We start from the raw sequence: 5,607 nt of genomic DNA on the forward strand, positions 1-5,607 counted from the left end.
TTATGTGACAGGACCATCTTACTAAATATTACTACTGTATTTGTTTGTTTGAAATCTGTAGTTTATCCACTACTATAGTAACATTCATGTACCACAATTATTCTATCTATCTATCTATCTATCTATCTATCTATCTATCTATCTATCTATCCATCCATCCATCCCTCCCTCCCTCCCTCGGAACAGGTTAAATGTTTGTAATATGGCTTTTATGCTTAATTATATGTGAATTTTCAACATTTAGCTAAATTACAAAATTCACCAATTTTATATTGGAAATGATGTAGAAGGACTTAAAGGTTTTTCGGTGTGCTACACAAAAATATAGCAGTCTAGCCTAGCTCTTTTTAATCCCAGGACCAAAGTGAAGCTTCACATTTTTCCAATATTGAAAATGCAACACTATTATTACACATAGATCATTCTGTTAATCACGTGACTTACGATACAGAGATGAATCACAACTTACAGTTTATTTTTGGAAATAATTTTGTATACAATGACCCCCATGTCATTACATTATCATTATTATTATTATTATTATGCTTAATGTACCAAAAGCTGGAGATTTCATTTAAACCTATCCGTCCACCCTCATATAAGCATCAGGGAAGAATTGGTACACAAAACTCAAATACAATATGGTGGTGTTTTTTTACCATACCTTTTTTGATGCAGTAAAAAAAAAAACATTGCCTGAATATGTGCCACAGGTTTCCATTTTCAACTGATTAACATTACAAAAGAACATGTAATGAAACAAAAGCTGTGCATTAGACACATTGTCTTGGACAGGTGTGAAGGGTTTCCTGGTCTCAGTAAAATTTCATTCCAACTCCAACCCAAAAACTGCACAAATACCTGAATATAACCCCAAAAATAATGGGGAGCTGAAAAAAGGAAATCAATATTCTTCTTCTTTGCCCAAGTATCTTGGAAAATTCACCATGTCGTGGGCACATTCCTGCTTTGTTTGTTTGCTTGTTTTAACCAAACGTGGCATCACACAGCTCTACGTACTTCAAATGTGTTTTTGAATTCCACAAATCCCCACTTTCCAAATATGAGCTTCCCAATCACCAGGATGAATTCTTAAACCGGGATTCCAGAAAGAAAACACACACATACTGTACACACACAAAGGAGAAGCCTCTACTGATTAGAGATAAAGAAGAATATACTTTTTCAGAGGAGGGCAAGTGGGCTTGAATAAGTTTTAAATGTTTATTAGATATCACATAATGTAAGCAATATTTTATGAAGAAAAGCTTACTTTTGTATGCAGTCTGTTAAATGAATGATTTGCAGACATATCAAGTTGAGAGCTTTGTATCAAATGATACAATATACCGTATCATTACAGCCCTAATGTATGAATAGTTGATAATCATAATAATAGCTCTAATTCTAGGACTGCGAGAACATTTACTATTTAAAAAAAAAAAAAGCATATACTATCTTCTGGTAGGGTTTATGTATTTATTTATTTATTTATTTAAATCTACAGCTTTAAAAGCATGTCAACTGCACAACTGGTGACATACAGTGGATAAAAAAAACTATCATTTTAACGGTACACACCCCGTTAAAATGATAAGTTTTTCTGATGTAAAAAAAAATGAGACCACGATAAAGAATTTCAAAACTTTTCCCACCTTTAATGTGACCTATAACCTGTACTATTCAATTGAAAAACAAACAAATCTGTTAAGGGGAAAAACATTTTAAAAAAAAACCCAAAACCGTACAATAAGCTGGTTGCACAAGTGTGCACACCCTTAAACTAATACTTTGTTGACGCACCTTTTGATTTAATTACAGAATTCAGTCTTTTTGGGTCGGAGTCTATCAGCCTGCCACATTTAGACTTGGTAATATTTGCCCACTCTTCCTTGCAAAAGTGCTCCAAATCTGTCAGATTGCGAGGGCATCGCTTGTGCACAGCCCTCTTCAGGTCACCCCACAGATTTTCAATTGGATTTAGGTCTGGGCTCTGGCTGGGCCGTTCCAAAACTTTAATTTTCTTACGGTGAAGCCATTCTTTTGTTGATTTCAATGTATGCTTGGGGTCATTGTCATTCTGAAAGATGAAATTCATCATCATCTTCAGCTTTCTAGCAGACACCTGAAGGTTTTGGGCCAAAATTGACTGGTATTTAGAACTGTTCATAATTCCCTCCACCTTGACTAAAGCCCCTGTTCCAGCTGAAGAAAAACAACCCCAAAACATGATGCTGCCACCACCATGCTTCACCGTGGGTATGGTGTTCTTTTAGTGATGCGCAGTGTTGTTTTTGTGCCAAACATACTTTTTGGAATTGTGGCCAAAAAGTTCAACCTTGGTTTCATCAGACCATAACACATTTTCTTTTGGGAGAGTTGATGTATTTTTTTGCAAAATTTAGCCAGGCCTGGATGTTTTTCTTGGTAAGAAAAGGCTTCTATCTTGCGACCCTACCTCACAGTCCAGACATATGGAAAATACGGAAGATAGTCGTCACATGTAGTACACAACCAGTACTTGCCAGAAATTCCTGCAGCTCCTTCAGTGTTGCTGTCGGCCTCTTGGCAGCCTCCCTGACCAGTTTTCATCTTGTCTTTTCATCAATTTTGGAGGGACGTCTAGTTTTCAGTAATGTTACTGTTGTCCCATATTTTCTCCACTTCTTGATGACTGTCTTCACTGTGCTGCATGGTATATCTAATGCCGTGGAAATGTTTTTGTACCCTTCTCCTGACTGATACCTTTCAACAATGAGATCCCTTTGATGTTTTGTAAGCTCTCTGTGAACGCTGGCTTTTGCTGGAGGATGCAACGGAGTAAATTCTGAACTTTATTTGGGGTTAATCAGAGTCATTTTAATTGATGGCAGGTGTGAACCCAAAAAGACTGAATTCTGTAATTAAATCAAAAGGTGCTTCAACAAAGTATTAGTTTAAGGGTGTGCACATTTATGCAACCAGCTTATTGTATGGTTTTTATTTTTTATGTTTTTCCCCCCGAACAGATTTGTTTGTTTTTCAATTGAATTGTACAGGTTATAGGTCACATTAAAGGTGGGAAAATATTTGAAATTATTTATTGTGGTCTCTTTTTTTTTTTTTTACATCAGAAAAGCCCATCATTTTAACAGGGTATGGACACTTAATATCCACTGTATCTTTGTTAAAAAAAACAACTACTCAAGGTTCTCTGGAAAATGTGTGTACTATACTGAAGTACACCACAGCCACAATGTTTGTGCAAAAACCTTCAGATGGTCAAATGTTGACATGAAAAAGGAGTCAAGTTTATTCGTATAGCGCTTTTAACAACAAACATTGTCTCAAAGCAGCTTTACAGAATTGGAACGACTTAAAATATGAGCTAATTTTATCCCTAATCTATCCCCAACGAGCACGCCTGTGGCAATGGTGGCAAGGAAAAACTCCCTCAGACGACATGAAGAAACCTTGAGAGGAGCCAGACTCAAAAGGGAACCCATCCCCATCCAGGCAACAACAGACAACATGACTATCACATTAACAGTCCTAACAAAGTCAGCTTTGTTGATGCTATAAACCCCCCACCGACAGAAACCTGAGCGCAAAACCGTTCATGACAACCACAGTCCCAAAGTCAGCAAGTCAACTGCAGTCCCCAGCCACAAAAGCACCACTGCAAGAGTCCAGAGCATCCTCCAGGCGCAACCCCCAACTGTCCACATGGGGCTGCCCTCCACAGGAGCGATGAGATGAGACGAGACTCCAACCAGACACAGGACACCAGGCTAGATCAGGCAGGTCCGAGGAGCAGAAGAGGTCAGCATCTCAATCCCAGGACCGACATGGAACTCAGAGGGACAGATTTTGGGGGGGGGGGGGGGGGGGGGGGGGGGAACACAGGTTGTTAGGTATGCCCAATGTCACCTGAATAAGTAGGAGCAGTATACATATTGCACTGAGTACAAGCAGGGATTCCAGCAACTAACCATGACAGCATAACTAAAAGGGGAGAGCCAGAAGGTAACACAGGCATGAGGGAGCCCTGGGACATAAAGCAGCCAGCCACTACACCATCAACAAACTCGAGTGAGCAAGCAAGTGGGGACTGACAGCATCCATACATCCCAGTTTACCAAAACACTATGTCTGAGGACCCTCCAGATCTACTCCTTTACCTCATAAACACCATTAACAAAAGGCTTGACTAAACAGATATGATTTCAGCCTAGACTTAAATGCTGAGACTGTGTCTGATTCCCAGACACTACTTGGAAGGCTGTTCCATAACTGTGGGGCTTTGTAAGAAAAGGCTCTGCCCCCTGATGTAGCCTTCACTATACGAGGTACCAGCAGATAACCTGCACCTTTTGATCTAAGTAGGCGTGGCGGGTCATAGAGGAGCAGAAGTTCACTCAGGTACTGTGGTGCGAGACTGTTCAGTGCTTTAAAAGGTCAATAATAGTATTTTATAATCAATACGAAATTTGATTGGGAGCCAATGCAGTGTGGATAAGACAGGGGTGATGTGGTCATATTTTGTAGTTCTAGTAAGGACTCTTGCTGCTGCATTTTGAACTAACTGGAGCTTGTTTATGCACTTATTGGAACATCCAGACAGTAAGGCATTACAATAATCCAACCTGGAGGTAACGAAAGCATGAACTAGTTTTTCCGCATCGTGTAGTGACATGAAATTTCTTATCTTAGCAATATTTCTGAGATGAAAGAAAGCTATCCGGGTGATGTTATCAATGTGAGTTTCGAATGAAAGACTGGGGTCAATAATCAGTCTGAGGTCTTTTACTGCTGCACGTGAAGAAACAAAGGCCATCCAGAGTTACTGTGTAATCAGAAAACTTACTTCTAGCTGCATGTGGTCCTAGTACAAGTACTTCAGTCTTGTCAGAGTTAAGCAGAAGGAAATTAATAAGCATCCAGTGTCTAATGTCCTTTACACATTCCTCAATTCTATTAAGCTGGTGTTTCTCATCAGGTTTTGCAGAAACATACAACTGTGTGTCATCAGCATAACAGTGGAAACTAATACGTTTACAAATAATATCACCCAGAGGTAACATATATAAAGAAAAAAGCAGTGGACCCAAGACAGAACCTTGTGGAACACCAAACTTTACCTCAGTACATCTAGAAAAATCATCATTTACATCAACGTACTGATAGCGATCAGTTAAATAAGAGCTGAGCCAGGAGAGGGCCGTTCGCTTAACTCCCACAACATTTTCTAGTCTATCCAGAAGAATGGATCAAAAAGGAGAACATATTTAATTGCCATTCCCAGGAATCAGTCTCTAAATCAGTCTATGTCTCATCATTTAAGGTTCAGCATTTTGTTGTCTCTTTACTCAACTTATTTCTATTGGTCTTACATTGGTGGGTGAATAATCACTGATTAATTCAGTCAGTTTTGTTCTGTTAACTTTGTTAATGTATTTTTCTTAAATGTATTTCTATAAACTTTAACATTTTAAAACTTGTGTGTTGTCATCTGTACAGTGTGTGTAAATGTTATTTTCTGTACTGACAATATGATGGTACAGGAACATGGTGCACATTTTGACAGTCGATGTCTGATTATGAACTAATTAGGTTACTGTCTGTTTT

The sequence above is a fragment of the Neoarius graeffei genome, chromosome 4, assembly GCF_027579695.1.
Source record: "Neoarius graeffei isolate fNeoGra1 chromosome 4, fNeoGra1.pri, whole genome shotgun sequence".
Lineage (NCBI taxonomy): Eukaryota > Metazoa > Chordata > Actinopteri > Siluriformes > Ariidae > Neoarius > Neoarius graeffei.